Source organism: Pleurodeles waltl, chromosome 4_2 (assembly GCF_031143425.1).
Source record: "Pleurodeles waltl isolate 20211129_DDA chromosome 4_2, aPleWal1.hap1.20221129, whole genome shotgun sequence".
Taxonomy (NCBI): Eukaryota; Metazoa; Chordata; class Amphibia; order Caudata; family Salamandridae; genus Pleurodeles; species Pleurodeles waltl.
Genome location: NC_090443.1, coordinates 397238569 through 397258106, shown reverse-complemented (window position 1 = coordinate 397258106; position 19538 = coordinate 397238569). Strand labels below are relative to the sequence as shown.

At 44.4% G+C, this 19538-nt stretch overlaps 1 protein-coding gene across 1 annotated transcript in view; it reads right to left on the bottom strand.

The window, feature by feature from the left end:
• Nucleotides 1-19538, bottom strand: part of LOC138292786 (quinone oxidoreductase-like protein 2) — a 194311-nt gene that overhangs the window by 52129 nt on the left and 122644 nt on the right. The gene's annotated exons all lie outside the window — the stretch shown is intronic.

The following is a 19538-nucleotide window of genomic DNA, read 5'->3' as shown; positions in this document are numbered from 1 at the left end:
AGTGAGGGGTAAGGTGACATCTTTGCTAAATAGCTGAGAGTCTGGGCCTGAACTCTGGCGCATGGGATCTGGTTGGTCACCAACCCTCTACCAGGCTCCCTGAAAACAAGAACCGACGGCCTGAGCGAGTGTCATTTTGTCAATCACGAGTGGCATTTACACTCAGAAGTGGTACAGAACATATTTGCCCGCTAGGTACTTCTAAGGTGGACCTTTTTCCCCACTTGTGAGAATGTATATTGCTAGGGATTCCGTGCCCTCTCGTTTCAATTGCATGGAGCCTTGGGGATGTATTTCAGTTGACATAGAATTGTCTGCTGCAGTATGCATATTCCTCCCTACCCTTGATTCCTTTGTTTCTGAAGAAGCTGTGTCAAGACCTGGCACAAGTCATCCAGGTTGTTCTGAACTGGCCAAGAAGGGTAATGTACGCAGCCTTTTTGAGAATCTGTATGTCCCCAACTGAGCTCCTACACAGTCACCTTCTCTCACAGTCTGGGAGGCTCTGCACCCCAACCTTCAGAGATTCCACTTTCATGCCTGAGTTTGAACAGGAGCAGATGAGTCTTTTCACAGCTGCCAGAGCTGGTCAATGTCATTCTTTCAGCACATGCCCTTCCAAAATGTCTGTATGCTAAATGTGGTTTTTGCTTGGAGTGAGAATAAAAGCATCTACCCTTTAGAAGAGCATCTTTCAGCTTTACTGTGCTTTCTATGGCCCAATGACAGGCTAACCCTCTTTGTTCAAGTCCACAAGACTTATGCGTTTTTTGAGTGGCTTTGTACATTTCCTCCTTCCTTTTCATTGTATCGCAATGGGAACTTAGGGCCTGATTTAGAGTTTGGTGGACGGGTTACTCTGTCACAATGGTGACCGATATCCTGCCCGCTGAAATCTAAATTCCATTGTAGCTTATGGGATTTCGATTTCAACGGACAGGATATCCGTCACCGTTATGACAGTGAAACCTGTCCGCCAAACTCTAAATAAGGCCCTTAATCTGGTTCAGACGCTTCTGAAGGGCGGGCCCTTTTGAACAGTTGTATAGCTGCAAGTTGCAGTTTGTGATTTTCAAGACAGTGTTTGTGGGAGGCATCACTTCTGCACAGGGCGTCGGTTGTAAGCACTGCTCGTAAGATCACCTTTTACTTGTTTCTTTATAGAAAAGCTGGTTTTCGGGACAAAAGAAGCTCCAACTAAAGGTGGCTTTCAGTTTCCATATGGGTTCACCCAATACAATGCTCAGGTTTTTTTCCTCCACCTTATCTCACCAAAGAGGAGCAGAGGTTACATAGGCTGGACCCTCATAGGACAGACAGCTATTACACGGACAGAACTAAACATTTCAGATATGATGACCAGCTTTTTTATTGTGGAAATGTGGGCAACTAGAGGACTCTGTCATGGTGGACTCTTCTCTGTATTAAAATCTGCTATGCCCTTGTGAAAAAGGAAATAAAAGCTCACTCTATCGGAACAAAGGTATCTTGCGCATGGCTTGCGGAGGGCGTGCTCATAGTGATTTTATGCCATGCTGCCAACAAGGGCTTCTTGCCATATGTTTGCCTGGAATTATTACTTGGAATTGGAAGTGGGAAGAAATTGCCATTTTTGCTTGTTCCGTGATCCAAGACTTTCTGGTTTGACTATTCCCTAAGGAACATCACCTGGGAGGGGGCTTTGCTGTGGTATCTGATCAAAAGCAGAAGAATGTGCAGGTAGACTTATCCATTTAAAGGAAAAGTTACTTGTCTTTGGTAAAAATCATTCTGCAGGATACTCTCTCTAAAATTCCTCATCAATCACACACCCTTTCTGTTTTGACAAGCAGTCCCAGTCATCTGAAACATAAGGTTCCAAGTTAGACTGCAAACTGCATGTACATGACCTCATCTCTGCTTCTATGGGCTCAAACAAAATGGATGAGAAACTGACGGCAGAGTGTCAGGGTACTGTTATATGGCTTCAGTGATGTCATACCCGGGCAGGCATTGATGCCGAGATGGGACTGACACACCTACCAGTGCAGGACAGTTATTGCAGAATCTCCAGTTGCAGTTTACCTTCTGGGGAGGATATTCAATAAGTGAAGATTTAAAATGGGAGAAATCTGCAGTTCGATAGAGTATCCACCAGAAAGATTGTTACTGAAGGTAAGTAACTTTATTACACCTAATATTAACCCGCAACTAATGTCAGCAAACTTGGATGTGAACTTGGCTAGTTTGATGTACTGTTTCCAATAAGTGAATAAGGAGTGCAGCCAGGTGTGTGCAACTCCGTGAATACTGTAATCCTTGCCAAGTCACTCCAGTAGCATCTCATGGTCAATAGTTCTAAATATATATCTAAAAGTATTACTGGGTCAGTATGACCTTTGTTACAGATACTGAGTAGATGCTATCCTCTTTAGCTTAATAATTTTACTGCTATTTCAAGATAAACAGCACTAAGCAAGTTAAATAGGACGTGGAACAAATAGTAAGGTTTGGCATCCCAACAACAGTACAAAGTAGATAATATTGGAGATTGAATTAGTTAATATTAGATAAAACGTTTTTTTAGTGGTAACCACAATTCATTTAAATGCATGTGTACGAGGTTAGATTTCACCAACTTGGTTTCAATTCTGTGAATGAGACACATTGCATTGCATCCCTGCAATAAAAGAGAATCCAGATTGGGTGCCGAAGAGTAATGGTTGAATTATAAATAATCTTTTAGTTTTGATGTACTTATTTGACTCAATGATTTTTGCCAAACAATATAAGGAGGATGAGAGTCTATCTTTAGAAAGCGATGTAATGAAAATGTCACTTACCCAGTGTACATCTGTTCGTGGCATCAGTCGCTGAGATTCACATGGTATGCATGAGCTCGCCATCTGGTGTTGGGTCGGAGTGTTACAAGTTGTTTTTCTTCGAAGAAGTGTTTTCGAGTCACGGGACCGAGTGACTCCTCCTTCTGTGCTCATTGCGCATGGGCGTCGACTCCATCTTCGATTGTTTTCCCCGCAGAGGGTGAGGTAGGAGTTGTACTATAGTAATAGTGCCCGCGCAATGAAAAATGTAAGTATGTACCTATTAAAGGATTAAATAATATATATACAAATGTACAAAATTGAAGGTAACTTCTGAACTGCTACAGGCTTCCGGGGAGGTGGGTGGGTCCATGTGAATCTCAGCGACTGATGCCACGAACAGATGTACACTGGGTAAGTGACATTTTCAGTTCGATGGCATCTGTCGCTGTAGATACACATGGTATGCATAGACTAGTAAGCAGTTAGTTCCCCATAAGCGGTGGTTTAGCCTGTAGGAGTAGAAGTTGTCTGAAATAGAGTTCTTAATACAGCTTGACCTACTGTAGCTTGTTGTGCGGATAGCACATCTATACAGTAGTGTTTGGTGAATGTGTGAGGCGTAGACCAAGTGGCTGCCTTACATATTTCCTGCATTGGGATGTTTCCTAAAAAGGCCATTGAAGCACCTTTTTTCCTTGTTGAATGTGCCCTGGGAGTAATGGGCAGTTGTCTTTTTGCTTTAAGGTAGCAGATTTGGATGCATTTAACTATCCATCTGGCTATACCTTGTTTTGATATTGGGTTACCTACATGAGGTTTTTGGAATGCAATAAATAGCTGTTTAGTTTTTCTGATGTTTTTTGTTCTGTCAATGTAGTACATTAATGCTCTTTTGACATCTAATGTATGTAGTGCTCTTTCAGCCACAGAATCTGGCTGTGGGAAAAAAACTGGTAGTTCTACCGTTTGATTTAGATGGAATGGTGAAATAACTTTTGGTAAAAATTTTGGATTAGGTCGTAGGACGACCTTATTTTTATGTATTTGTATAAAAGGCTCTTGTGTTGTGAACGCTTGAATTTCACTTACTCTTCTTAGAGATGTAATGGCGATGAGAAAGGCAACTTTCCAGGTTAGGAATTGTATTCCGCAAGAGTGCATGGGTTCGAAAGGTGGGCCCATGAGTCTTGTTAGAACCACGTTTAGGTTCCATGAAGGAACAGGTGGTGTTCTTGGTGGTATAATTCTTTTAAGCCCTTCTATGAATGCTTTGATAACTGGTATTTTATACAAGGAAGTTGAATAGGTAGTTTGCAGGTATGCAGATATTGCTGCAAGGTGTATTTTAATAGAAGAGAAGGCTAGCTTTGCTTTTTGTAAATGGAGCAAGTAATTTACTATATGTTTTGGAGTTGCGTCTAGTGGTTGTATCTGATTATGATGGCAATACCAAACAAATCTTTTCCACTTACTTGCGTAGCAGTGTCTAGTGGATGGCCTTCTGGCCTGCTTTATGACTTCCATACACTCTTGGCTAAGTTGTAAGTGTCCGAATTCTAGGATTTCAGGAGCCAGATTGCTAGATTCAGCGATGCTGGGTCCGGGTGTCTGATCTGTTGGTTGTGTTGCGTTAACAGATCTGGTTTGTTGGGCAGTTTGATGTGTGGTACTACAGACAGATCTAGCAGTGTTGTGTACCAGGGTTGTCTTGCCCAAGTTGGTGCTATTAAAATGAGTTTGAGTTTGTTTTGACTCAATTTGTTTACTAGGTAAGGAAGGAGAGGGAGAGGAGGAAAAGCGTAAGCAAATATTCCTGACCAGTTCATCCATAGGGCATTGCCTTGGGATTGCTTGTGTGGGTATCTGGACGCGAAGTTTTGGCATTTTGCGTTCTCTTTTGTTGCAAATAAGTCTATTTGTGGTGTTCCCCAGAGTGTGAAGTAGGTGTTCAGAATCTGTGGGTGGATTTCCCATTCGTGGACTTGTTGAATGACTCTGTTGAAATTGTGGATCCTTTGTGGAGTTGGCGTTGCTACTCCTTTTGTCGTGTCTATTATGGCTCCTAGATATTGCTGTACTTTGCTTGGCAGAATGTTTGATTTTGCAAAGTTGACGGTGAACCCTAGTTTGTAGAGGGTTTGTATGACTTGATTTGTGTGGTTTGAGCATTGTGTGAGCGAACTGGTTTTGATTAGCCAGTCGTCTAGATACGGGAACACATGTATTTGCTGCCTTCTGATGTGTGCAGCGACTACTGCTAGGCATTTTGTGAATACTCTTGGAGCGGTTGTTAAACCAAAAGGCAATACTTTGAATTGGTAATGTATTCCTTTGAATACAAACCTTAGATATTTCCTGTGTGATTGATGTATTGGTATATGGAAATATGCGTCCTTGAGGTCTAGGGTTGTTATGTAGTTGTGTTTTTTGAGCAATGGTAACACTTCTTGTAGTGTGACCATGTGAAAGTGGTCTGATTTGATGAATGTGTTTACTACTCTGAGGTCTAGAATTGGTCTCAGTGTTTCGTCCTTTTTTGGTATCAAGAAGTACAGTGAATAAACTCCTGTGTTTATTTGTGTGCTTGGTACTAATTCTATTGCATTTTTTTGCAGTAGTGCTTGAACTTCTATCTCTAGAAGCTGTGAATGGTATTTTGATAAATTTTGTGATTTTGGTGGTATGTCTGGAGGGAATTGCAGGAATTCTATGCAATAACCATGTTGGATAATTGCTAGGACCCATGTGTCTGTAGTTATTTTGTCCCATGCTTCGTAATATTGACGTATCCTCCCCCCCACTGGTGTTGTGTGGGAGGGGTGAGTGACGTGTGAGTCACTGCTTGTTGGTAGTGGTTTTGGGGCTTTGAAATCTTCCTCTATTCCTAGGGAATTGCCCCCCTCTATACTGGCCCCGAAAACCTCCCCTGTACTGTCCCTGGTAGGTGGGCGGTGCGGACTGTGAGGTGCTAGCTTGTGTGGCCTGACCCCGAAACCCTCCTCTAAAAGGTGTTTTGCGGAAGGTGTTATAAGATCCTCTGCTCTGCGGGGAGTAGAGTGCGCCCATGGCCTTGGCAGTGTCAGTGTCCTTCTTGAGCTTTTCTATGGCTGTGTCGACCTCCGGACCGAACAGAAGTTTTTCGTTTACTGGCATGTTAAGCACTGCCTGCTGAATTTCTGGCTTGAATCCAGACGTTCTGAGCCATGCGTGCCTACGGATGGTAACCGACGTATTAATGGTCCTTGCGGCCGTGTCTGCTGCATCCATGGAGGAGCGTATTTGATTGTTGGAAATGTTTTGACCCTCCTCAACAACCTGTTTTGCTCTTTTTTGCAGATCTTTTGGGAGATGTTCAATGAGATGCTGCATCTCATCCCAGTGGGCTCTGTCGTATCGCGCTAGCAGCGCTTGTGAATTTGCGATGCGCCACTGGTTTGCTGCTTGGACAGCAACCCTCTTCCCGGCTGCATCGAACTTCCTGCTTTCTTTATCTGGGGGAGGTGCATCCCCAGAAGTGTGTGAATTTGCCCGTTTTCTGGCAGCCCCTACCACCACAGAATCTGGTGGCAACTGAGAGGTGATGAATACAGGGTCCGTAGGAGGCGCCTTATACTTTTTGTCCACCCTAGGCGTCACTGCCCTACTTTTAACTGGCTCCTTGAAAATGTCCTTTGCATGGCGTAGCATGCCTGGGAGCATCGGCAGGCTTTGGTAGGAGCTGTGGGTTGAAGAGAGGGTGTTAAATAAAAAATCATCCTCTACTTGTTCCGAGTGTAGTTCCACATTATGGAATAGTGCTGCTCTAGCCACCACTTGTGAGTAGGCTGTGCTGTCTTCCGGTGGTGATGGCCTAGTTGGGTATGTGTCTGGGCTGTTATCAGACACTGGTGCGTCGTACAAGTCCCACGCATCCTGATCTTGGTCATCGTGGCTCATGGCGGTGTGAGCTGGCGAATGTGACGGGGTGTAAGTTGGCGAAGCCGGAGTTACAGGTGGAGGCGAGGGAGGAGGTGTTACCTTTTGTGCTGTTTGTTGCTGAGGAGTAAACTGAAGCGTTCTCTTTCGTTTGACAGGTGGAAGGGTACTGATCTTCCCAGTCCCCTGCTGAATAAAGATACGCTTTTGCGTGTGATCCACGTCAGTGGATTGCACTTCTTGTTCAAATCTATGTTTCTTCATTTGTGAAGACATAGAATGCTCTTCAGTATAGGAGCCTGAAACAGGGTCTGATGTCGCTTTTTTCGGCTCCGAAAACCCTGTTGATTGTTTTTTCGGCTCCGAGGTAACCTTCCTCTTTTTCTGTGCCGAAAATTCTTGGCCTCTATGGTCTTCGGCGCCACTGTCTCGGCGTCGATCCGTGTCGACACCGAACTCTCGGTGTCGATGCTTCTGTTTAGCACTCTCTCGGTCCCGAGGAGGCTGCGTGCCGGTGTCTCGACCGAAGTCGGACGATCTCGACACTGAATGGGCCTTTTTCGGTGCCGATTGTTGGTCACCGAGAATTTGGGTGGAGCCATGGCCGGTTGGCAGTGGCGTCCCCTGGGCCTTCTTTCCTTTTTTAAGTTCTGATCTCGACGTCTTACTCACAGTTTTTGTAGAGTCTAGCTCGTCGGAGTCTGAATCCTGGATGGAAAAGGATTCCTCCTGTTCCTCTTCTGTCTCGAACTGTCGACGCTCCTTTGGCGTGGACGCCATCTGCAGTCTCCTCGCTCGACGGTCGCGCAGAGTTTTTCGGGACCGGAACGCCCGACAGGCCTCACAGGATTCTTCGCTGTGCTCGGGTGACAGGCACAGGTTACAGACCGAGTGTAGGTCCGTATAAGGATATTTGTTGTGGCATTCGGGGCAGAATCGAAACGGGGTCCGTTCCATCGGCGTTGTTCTCCACGCGGTCGGGCCGACTAGGCCCCGACGGGGTGACGAAATCTACCCCGAAGGGCACCGAAGCGCTTCGATGTTCAACGCGTCGTCGTATGTGTCTATCTCGAACCGGATCGCAACGATACCGTCGAAAATCTTCCGTTTTCAGCTATCTTTCCGTTCCGAAACCCGGAGCGACAGGAACACGTCCGAACCCGATGGCGGAAAGAAAACAATCGAAGATGGAGTCGACGCCCATGCGCAATGAGCACAGAAGGAGGAGTCACTCGGTCCCGTGACTCGAAAACACTTCTTCGAAGAAAAACAACTTGTAACACTCCGACCCAACACCAGATGGCGAGCTCATGCATACCATGTGTATCTACAGCGACAGATGCCATCGAACCATTAGATATTGGCTTTTTCAGGAGGTAGTTGATGATGGCTTGTTCGAGATTTTGTGGGTTTATCCCACATTGAGAAGATGAGTTGATGAACTGAGAGGTGGTCTGCTAGGGTTTTAATTAAGTAGGGCGGATAAAACTCCGAGCCAGATGTGCTTAAACAAACACATTTAGTATGTTTTCACTACAAATAAACTCAGGTACGTCACATCAAAGCCAGATAGATGCAAAAAGTTCACACTCTCACGCCAAGTGGAAATATCCAGACTAAGGGCCTGATTTAGATATCGGCGGAGGGGTTACTCAGTTGCAAAGGTAACGGATATCATGTCTGACTAAATCTAAATACCATTGTTTTCTATGGTATTTAGATTTTGGCGGGGAGGATATCTGCCACCGTTGCACTGGAGTAACCCCTTCACCAAGATCTAAATCCAGCCCTAACTTCCCACCAGGGAGTCACTCACTCACACTTTAAAAAGATGTCTGCAGTACAGAAAATACACTACTTGTTGTTTTAGACACAACTGAAGGCTAATAGCTAATTTTTCTCTTCATCACATAGTAATGGATAGTTAGCCAATGTAAAACAATATTAGACAGCATGGTCCTACTTGGCTACCCTATCATCAGAGAACACAGGAAAAAGAGCACCAGTGATGGAGTAGCTTTAATACACTGCAGCACTTTGGCCTGTAAAAGTGATACAATCCTTCATTTCGAGTCCTTTTGGTGGTGTGCAACTCCTTCCCCAACAAAACAATATATTTCCATGACATTTACCATCTTCTTATATTGCAGATACAAATGTACTCAGTTCAGGTAATCAAACAATATATAAGATTGGGTCAGCAACACGTAGAAGTGGTTGCAAGCCATGACGGATGATATGAAACAAATGAAAGACTGCAGAAACATCTAGTGAGCGACTCCCTAATGCTCCAGCAGAAAGTGGAAGATATAAAGGGGTAGGCTTGCCGCAACAATGTTCAGTTTATTGGAATTCTGAAGAGAAAAAAGGACTCAAATGTGGAGTGATTTATGGAAGAATTAAAGGAGGACTTGCACCCTATGAGAAAACTATAAGGTCCTACTCTTCTTCACCCCCACATCCCACAAGCTACTCATAGCAAACAGAATGCTTTGATTGGGTTAAAAAGAATCTCATGGACATGAACTTAAAATATACAATGCTCTTCCCAACCAGGCTCAGGGTTATATCTGACAGCAAATTCTGGCACTAACGTAACAAGATAAGGGACAAGCTGAAGAAACTGAGATATCGGGGTCAAAGGACCTGGAACAGAAGGAGAACAACAGTGGCTGTGAAATCAGAAAGAATGCCTGAAGAAGCAAAACTGAACGTATAGAAGAAAGGCACTGGAGCAACTGGGGTTGCCGTGACCCAGTCTCAGAACTGTATTGAAAAAAGTGAAATGGGGCACTAAAGGAGACCGAGGTGGTCAAGCTCCAATAATTAAAGGTCACCTAAGGCAATGGAGGCTGGGGATGGTTTGTGAATTGGAAAGTGTTCGACGGATATAATCTAAATGTTTTTCTACACCTGCTACTGAATCCTATGGCGACTGACACTGGCATGTTTAAGACATTTTCTCTGCAAGATGTTATCCATGGTGATACTCATAATGAGAAAACGGAAGAGATCTTGTTTGTTTCACTCATGTCATTTGCCATTTTTTGTACAGTCAGAGAAGGAATGGGGCGATCTCATGTGGTGTGATAGGACTACTTGATACTAGATCTGTGTTCAGCGGGTGTGGCTCTTTTAGGCAAAGAGATAGTTTCACTATTCGCAGCTATGTGTAGGGTCAGGTACTTCCTCCATTAGGGATGGTTACCGCATAGAATGAAAATGTCACTTACCCAGTGTACATCTGTTCGTGGCATCAGTCGCAGTAGATTCGCATGTTTTGCAATAGCTCGCCATCTGGTGTTGGGCCGGAGTGTTACAAGTTGTTTTTCTTCGAAGAAGTCTTTCGAGTCACGGGACCGAGTGACTCCTCCTTTTGTCTCCATTGCGCATGGGCGTCGACTCCATCTTCGATTGTTTTTCCCCGCAGAGGGTGAGGTAGGAGTTGAATTGTAGTAATAGTGCCCATGCAATGGAGTGACTAAGTATGCACCTATTTAAGGTTGAGATGATACATATATAAATAATTGAAGGTAACTTCCAAACTGCTACAGGCTCCCGGGGAGGCGGGTGGGCACATGCGAATCTACTGCGACTGATGCCACGAACAGATGTACACTGGGTAAGTGACATTTTCAGTTCGATGGCATCTGTCGCTGTAGATACGCATGTTTTGCATAGACTAGTAAGCAGTTATCTCCCCAAAAGCGGTGGATCAGCCTGTAGGAGTGGAAGTAGTCTGAAATAATGTTCTTAATACGGCTTGACCTACTGTGGCTTGTTGTGCGGATAACACGTCTACACAGTAGTGCTTGGTGAATGTGTGAGGCGTAGACCATGTGGCTGCCTTACATATTTCTTGCATTGGGATGTTTCCTAGAAAGGCCATGGTAGCACCCTTCTTTCTGGTTGAGTGTGCCCTTGGTGTAATGGGCAGCTGTCGTTTAGCTTTAAGGTAGCAGATTTGGATGCATTTAACTATCCATCTGGCTATACCTTGTTTTGATATTGGGTTTCCTGCATGAGGTTTTTGAAATGCAATAAATAGTTGTTTAGTCTTTCTGATGTTTTTTGTTCTGTCAATGTAATACATCAATGCTCTTTTGACATTTAATGTATGTAGTGCCCTTTCAGCTACGGTATCTGGCTGTGGAAAGAACACTGGAAGTTCCACTGTTTGATTTAGATGGAACGGTGAAATAACCTTTGGCAAAAATTTAGGATTGGTCCTTAGGACGACCTTATTCTTGTGTAGTTGTATAAAAGGTTCCTGTATTGTAAACGCCTGAATCTCGCTTACTCTTCTTAGGGAAGTAATGGCGATGAGAAATGCCACCTTCCAGGTTAGGAACTGTATGTCGCAGGAGTGCATGGGTTCAAAAGGTGGACCCATAAGTCTAGTTAGGACAACATTTAGGTTCCATGAAGGAACAGGTGGTGTTCTTGGTGGTATAATTCTCCTAAGGCCCTCCATGAATGCTTTAATGACTGGTATCTTATATAGGGAAGTTGAATAGGTAGTCTGCAGGTATGCAGATATTGCTGCAAGGTGTATTTTAATGGAAGAGAAAGCTAGGTTAGATTTTTGTAAGTGAAGCAAGTAACCCACTACATGTTCTGGAGTTGTGTGTAATGGTTGTATTTGATTAATATGGCAGTAGCAAACAAACCTCTTCCATTTACTTGCATAGCAGTGCCTGGTGGATGGCCTTCTGGCTTGTTTTATGACTTCCATACATTCTTGGGTATGTTGTAAGTGCCCGAATTCTAGGATTTCAGGAGCCAGATTGCTAGATTCAGCGATGCTGGATCTGGGTGTCTGATCTTTTGGTTGTGCTGTGTCAACAGATCTGGCCTGTTGGGCAATTTGATGCAGGGTACTACTGATAGGTCTAGCAGCGTTGTGTACCAGGGTTGCCTTGCCCAAGTTGGTGCTATCAATATGAGTTTGAGTTTGTTTTGACTGAGTTTGTTTACCAGGTAAGGAAGGAGAGGGAGAGGAGGAAAAGCGTAAGCAAATATCCCTGACCAGTTCATCCATAGGGCATTGCCTTGGGACTGTTTGTGTGGGTATCTGGATGCGAAGTTTTGGCATTTTGCGTTCTCCCTTGTCGCAAACAAGTCTATCTGAGGTGTTCCCCAGAGTTTGAAATAAGTGTTCAGAATTTGGGGGTGAATTTCCCATTCGTGGACCTGTTGGTGATCTCGAGAGAGATTGTCTGCGAGTTGATTTTGGATCCCTGGTATAAATTGTGCTATTAGGCGAATTTGGTTGTGAATTGCCCAACGCCAAATCTTTTGTTCTAGCAGGCTTAACTGCGTGGAGTGCGTCCCCCCTTGCTTGTTTAGATAATACATTGTTGTCATGTTGTCTGTTTTGACGAGAATGTATTTGTGAACTATTATTGGTTGGAAAGCTTTCAGTGCTTGAAAAACTGCTAGAAGTTCTAGGTGATTTATATGCAGTTTTGTTTGATGTATGTTCCATTGTCCTTGTATGCTGTGTTGATCGAGGTGTGCTCCCCACCCTGTCATGGAAGCATCTGTTGTTATTACGTATTGTGGCACTGGGTCTTGGAAAGGCCGCCCTTTGTTTAAATTTATGTTGTTCCACCACAGAAGCGAGAGGTAAGTTTGGCGGTCTATTAACACCAGATCTAGAAGGTGACCCTGTGCTTGTGACCATTGTGATGCTAGGCACTGTTGTAAGGGCCTCATGTGCAGTCTTGCGTTTGGGACAATGGCTATGCATGAAGACATCATGCCTAGGAGTTGTAGTACCATCTTTGCGTGTATCCTTTGTGTTGGATACATGCGTTGTATGATGGTGTTGAAATTTCGAATTCTTTGTGGACTTGGAGTGGCTACTCCTTTTGATGTGTCTATTATGGCTCCCAGGTATTGTTGTACCTTGCGCGGCAGAATTTTGGATTTTGTGAAATTGACGGTGAACCCTAGTTTGAAGAGGGTTTGTATGATATGATTTGTGTGATTTGAGCACTGTATTAACGAATGGGCCTTGATTAGCCAGTCGTCTAGATACGGGAACACATGTATTTGCTGCCTTCTTATGTGTGCAGCGACTACCGCTAGACATTTGGTAAAGACCCTTGGTGCGGTTGTTAATCCGAAAGGCAGTACCTTGAATTGGTAATGTATTCCCTTGAATACAAACCTTAGGTATTTCCTGTGCGATGGGTGTATTGGTATATGGAAATAAGCATCCTTGAGGTCTAAAGTTGCCATGTAGTTGTGTAGTTTTAGCAATGGCAATACTTCTTGTAGTGTGACCATGTGAAAGTGGTCTGATTTGATGAAAGTGTTCACTACTCTGAGGTCTAGGATTGGTCTCAGCGTTTTGTCCTTCTTTGGTATCAGAAAGTACAGTGAGTAAACTCCTGTGTTTATTTGTGTGTTTGGCATTAATTCGATTGCATTCTTTTGCAATAGTGCCTGCACTTCTATCTCCAGGAGATTGGAATGGTGTGTTGTCAAATTTTGTGCTTTTGGTGGTATGTTTGGAGGGAATTGTAGAAATTCTATGCAATAACCATGTTGGATAATTGCTAGAACCCAAGTGTCTGTAGTGATTTCCTCCCATGCTTTGTAATAATGACTTATTCTTCCCCCCACTGGTGTTGTGTGGCGGGGGTGAGTGACATGTGAGTCACTGTTTAGTAGTAGGGGTTTTGGGGCTCTGAAATCTTCCTCTATTCCTAGGGAATTGCCCTCCTCTATATTGTCCCCGAAAACCTCCTCTATACTGTCCCTGGTAACTGGACGGTGTTGCTTGTGAGGTGCTGGCTTGTGTGCTCTGACCCCGAAACCCCCCTCGAAAGGGTGGTTTACGGAATGTGCTGTAATTCCCTCTGCTCTGCGGGGAGTAGAGTGCGCCCATGGCTTTGGCAGTGTCCGTATCTTTTTTGAGTTTCTCAATCGCTGTGTCCACTTCTGGACCGAACAGTTCTTTTTGGTTAAACGGCATATTGAGAACTGCTTGTTGAATCTCTGGTTTAAATCCAGACGTTCGGAGCCATGCATGCCTTCTGATAGTTACAGATGTATTAATTGTCCGTGCAGCTGTATCTGCAGCGTCCATGGAGGAGCGGATCTGGTTGTTGGAAATGGTCTGTCTCTCCTCAACCACTTGTTTTGCCCTATTTTGTAAGTCCTTGGGCAGATGTTCAATGAGATGTTGCATCTCGTCCCAGTGGGCTCTGTCATAGCGCGCAAGTAGTGCCTGGGAGTTCGCGATGCGCCACTGGTTTGCAGCTTGTGCTGCGACTCTCTTACCAGCTGCATCGAACTTACGGCTTTCTTTATCTGGGGGTGGTGCATCTCCAGATGTGTGTGAGTTGGCCCTTTTCCTAGCTGCTCCTACAACAACAGAGTCTGGTGGCAGCTGTGTAGTGATGAAAGCCGGGTCTGTAGGAGGCGCCTTATACTTTTTTTCCACCCTTGGTGTGATTGCCCTACTTTTGACCGGCTCCTTAAAGATTTCTTTTGCGTGCCGGAGCATACCAGGGAGCATAGGCAGGCTTTGGTATGAGCTGTGGGTGGAGGAGAGTGTGTTGAATAAAAAATCATCCTCGACCTGTTCTGAGTGGAGGCTTACGTTGTGAAATTGTGCTGCTCTAGCCACCACTTGAGAATACGCGGTGCTGTCCTCTGGTGGAGATGGCTTCGTAGGGTATGCCTCCGGACTGTTATCTGACACTGGGGCGTCGTATAGGTCCCATGCGTCTTGATCTTGGTCACCCTGGCTTATGGTGGTGTGAGCTGGGGAGTGTGATGGAGTTTGTGCTGGTGAGACGTTAATCACGGGCGGAGGAGAGGGTGGTGGGGTAACTCTTTTCACCACTTTTGGTTGTGGTGTCTGTTCAGTTTGGAACTCCAACCTTCTCTTTCTTCTAATGGGGGGAAGGGTGCTTATTTTTCCTGTCCCCTGCTGTATGAAAATACGCTTTTGCGTATGGTCCACATCAGTTGATTGTAGCTCTTCCTCAAACCTATGCTTTTGCATTTGGGAGGTTAGCGAGTGCTCTTCTGTATAAGAGCCTGAAGCTGGGTCGCTTGCAGTTTGTTTCGGCACCGAAACCCTGTCTGTGTGTTTTTTCGGCTCCGAGGTGACTTTTTTCTTTTTCGGGGCCGAAACCTCTCGGCGTCGATCTTCTTCGGTGCCGCTGTCTCGGCGTCGAGCCGTGTCCACACCGGCATCTCGGTGTCGAGGCTTGTCTCCAGCACTTTCTCGGTCCCGAGAAGGCTGCGTGCCGGTGTCTCGACCGGAGTCGGACGATCTCGGCACTGTTTGGGCCTTTTTCGGTGCCGACGTTCGGTCACCGAATTTATGGGTGGAGCCATGGCCTGATGGCAGTGGCATACCCTGGGCCTTGTAAATCTTCCTCTGTGTGGTTTTCGACGTCTTACTCACGGTTTGTGTATCGTCGAATCCTTCGGAGTCCGATTCTTGGATCGAGAAGGTACCTTCCTCTTCTTGTTCCTCGAACTCTCGGTGGGCTGTCGGCGCGGACGCCATCTGAAGTCTTCTGGCTCGACGGTCTCGGAGTGTTTTTCGGGACCGGAACGCACGACAGGCCTCGCAGGTGTCTTCACTGTGCTCGGGTGACAGGCACAGGTTACAGACCAAGTGTTGGTCTGTATAGGGGTATTTATTGTGGCATTTGGGGCAGAAACGGAACGGGTCCGTTCCATCGGCGTTCTTCAGCACGCGGTCGGGCCGACCAGGCCCCGACGGGGGATCGAAAAACTACCCCGAAGGGCACCGGAGCTCTTCGATCTTCGATGCGGTGTTGAATCTAACTACGCCGATCCCGAACGCAACAATACCGACGAAAATCTTCCGAAATTAGCTATCTTTCCGTTCCGAAACTCGGAGCGACAGGAACACGTCCGAACCCGATGGCGGAAAAAAAACAATCGAAGATGGAGTCGACGCCCATGCGCAATGGAGACAAAAGGAGGAGTCACTCGGTCCCGTGACTCGAAAGACTTCTTCGAAGAAAAACAACTTGTAACACTCCGGCCCAACACCAGATGGCGAGCTATTGCAAAACATGCGTATCTACAGCGACAGATGCCATCGAACATAGTGTTTTAGGGATTGTTGCCTGAATTATGGTTGCTGGACATAAAGTGATTAATTTTCATCACTTAGAATGCAGAGGCGATGTGCATAGCTATCTGAAATGCACCTGGCCTTTATCTATGAAAAGGCTCACAATGGTAGTAGGTTGAAATTTGTTACACAGAATAAGAATGGGCTGGATAATAAGGCAAACAAGGGTGTTGTGTTAGAGATACTCATCCATCATAAGCCAGATATGGCTCTTATACAGAAGACACATTTAGTGGGCAATTACTGTGGCTTCACTGCAAGAGTCAGACATGAACTCGTGGAAGATGTTGGGGTTTACGTCAGTATACAGGTGTGTTGGGATATTACTGAGCAAATCTGCCCTTTGGGTGCTGGTTAACGTTCAGGTGAATAGGCTACATGGTGCTACAGGGAAGATGTGTTGCTAAACAGTTAGTGTTTTTCTCCATTTATCTTCCTCCAAAATTGCATCAGATATTTCTGGATTGGGTGGGTGCACGGTTGTTAGAGGAGCATTCATAACAGATGATGACTTTAACCCGATATTGGAGGATAGTGAGAACAGAAGCTCAGAGAGTTGTAGAAACGCAAAACAACACTAACATTGCAAGAGATTTATGTCAGTTATTGGAATGATGGTTGTATATCATGTTTGCATCAAGGTCTTAGGCAACACTCTTGTTATTAGAGCTTCATCTTCAAGCGCCCAACTTAATTAATTTTCTGTTCCTCAAAGCTGCCTTGAAAGATTCAGGGACAGAGAATACTTGGCTATACACCTCATGAGTACTTAGAGGTGGGACGAAAACCCAGGAGCGATGTCAAAGAGGCTTGCCTTTTAAGAGAACATAACCCTTTGAACGTCTCTGCTTCTTTTTTGCCTCAAATGTGTTCCATATGTTAGTTAACGGAAGGCGTTACGAGGATTATAGTATGGTTCACATGCTCTTAGTATCTCTTGTTTGAGGCTATCTCAGTGCTGCTTCACATGTGAAGGTGTGACGTAATCATTTTCTTCCGCTCCTTTACCCCTCATTTCCCACACGCTATCCGTGATGTTTCCTAGTGCTATCTTCTTCTAGAGAATTGTCCAAATGCATAATAGGAGTTCAACCATTTTGAAATGTCGGGTTTCAAGGTTGCTGGGTTGCCTTTTGTGTTTTTATCCTATGGTTGACCGTAAGTTGTGTCTTTTTTTTTTTATGAATCTATTCATTGTGTACAACAGCAAACCAACAGTTGCAGCACTTGCACTGTCACATTCCCAGTGTCTTTTCTAAATAAATTTTTTAAACACCATTTGAACAGATGGATGTCTTGGAATTTTGAACTACACAAAAGTTGTTGGAAGGATGCTTGTTATAGGTCCAATCATGGGCAATCACTCAGGGTAGCATTCTAGCTCACCGTTCTTTTGCCCACCATGCCACCATAGTCTGGACCCAACCTTCTGTAAATCAGTCTTGACCCTGCTCCAATATGAACAGTCTTGCTTGAACTGCCACGCCAAGCCCACCAGAATACAAGCAACCCAAAGCTGGTTTTGCCCTGACTGAGGCTTTTCAGTCCGGTGTAGCATGGTTTCTGTGGCACAGTGAAACCCACATCTGGGCATATCCGTTGCCACTTGTAGCATTACATGAAACACACAAAAGGTGATGGGAGGATGCTTGCTATAAGTCTAGCCACTGGAAAGTTTTCTGTACCTTTAAAGCTAACACCCTAGAGGTCAGCGACAGAACATACAGCAAGACATGCTTCCGTCAATGCTGCAAGCGGCCACATTACTGATCTCAGATGTAGGAATAAGCCTGCTTTGGGCCAGTGGAGAGATGGAGTGGACATGTACTCTCTCCAGAAAGGGTATTTAGGTGTCCTTACATGTTATAGCAGCAAGGGACTTGAGGCATTATTAAGGTAAACTTCCATGTCTGCTATGGGTAACAAATGTGCTACTTTCTGTTGGGATCAATGATCAGAAGTGATAAATTGTTAGTTATTTCTATAAGTTTCAAACTGAAGTTAGATACTAAGAAGCTATAATTCATCTTGCCAAAATAGAAGAAATAAAATTTATTTTATAGGACAGCAATAAGGGCTGTTTGCAGCAACAAGTGTTTAAAACACTAATGTATAACACTGATCACTGAGAGCCAGATTCATGGCAGATTTTCGGGGTCACCAATCTGTAAAGTAATCTGATTAATATTAATTGTAAGTAACTTTATCCAAGTGTATTGACTGAAACTCTCGCCAAAATGTGACATTGGTGGACAAGTGTTGGCTATCTTGCTTTAAAAACATCTCTTTTCAAGCCAGAATTAGTTCTGAATTACTGTTGATTAGTGTAAACTCTGAATACCTCACTTATTCACTCACTCATACTTTCTGGCAGACGATTACATATGGGAGTAGAGGGTTTGCATAGTATAGATTGAATCTTCATTCCCTATTAAGTCACTGTGCATTCTCAGACGTGTTGGGCATTCGCTACCAGTAGAGAGAATAGCCATCTTTAATATAGTTGAAAGGCTGAGAAATGCCAGTTCAACATCTTTAGTGGTTAGCCCGATCAAGCGAGGTTAAGTTTAAGTGTAAGTTCTAGTTAGGACAACTTCTTAAAAGCACCTCCTTTCTAGTATCCTTAAGCTCAATTTCCTTCAAAGTACTTGAACCACATTCCCGGTAGCTGCATGCAATGAAAGCCTCTTCTACAGCAATGGAGATCAGCTATTCATTATCTTCCTTAATATTCTACATAAATGGACGACTATGTCTCCGTCAGTCACCTCGCACCAGTCACTGAAACTTTAGGAAGGGGTAGGGGTCATGGTATCAACAACCTGCTTTTCTGAAAGTTAAGGTCAAAAAGGTGAGCTTTAGGTGGACATTCTCCAGCCCTGTTCCTAAGAATTGTTGCCTCTTATTTCTATTTCACTTAAGGAAATTCATGGGCCTCTTCAAGCTTTGTGGTCTTCATATTACTCAAGTGTTGATAACATTGAGCCTTTTCTGCATAACCCTTGCAAAGGAGGATAATTAACCAAATAGGTGGCATTAATCCCAGGGCTGGAGGAGAACCAAATATCTCATAATCCAAATACACAAGACTGAGGAATTTGTGGTCAGCCTTAGACACCTGTTAAAGCCTCAAAATCATATCCATCCCCAGTGTCTCTTAATCTCCCCCATTAAGTGACAATTTCCAATGCAACACAACATGAAGAGTTGTAATGTAATTTTATGCTTAGTTCTGTCTAGCTCTACAGCCCAATATGTCCAGCTGACTCAGCTGTGTGGGATTTTACCTTTTATCCATATAGATGGCAAAGTTTTGATACAGTAATTTCACAATGGCCTTTGCCAAGGATGTCCAGCATTGGTCAATGAGGGCATGAACCATTCCAGACTTTAAGGATATCCCCATGACATACATTAATACACTAATAGCCAAAATGGGAATTATTTACATAGTTAGTAGTTATCCCAAATCCTGTCTTAGCTTTGATCCTTGTAAACCAATGTGGTGTCCTCTGGCTTATGAACATGTGATTTTCTACTAAATAAAAAAGCATCCATTTTTTCATAGTTGCAAATGTCACTTATGCTTGATTAGAGTGCTAGCTTGTTGCTTTGTCTATTCTTTCAATGCCCTGGGCTCCTAGTAAAAGAAGGTTCACCCTGACAACATTCTGTTGGGCCAC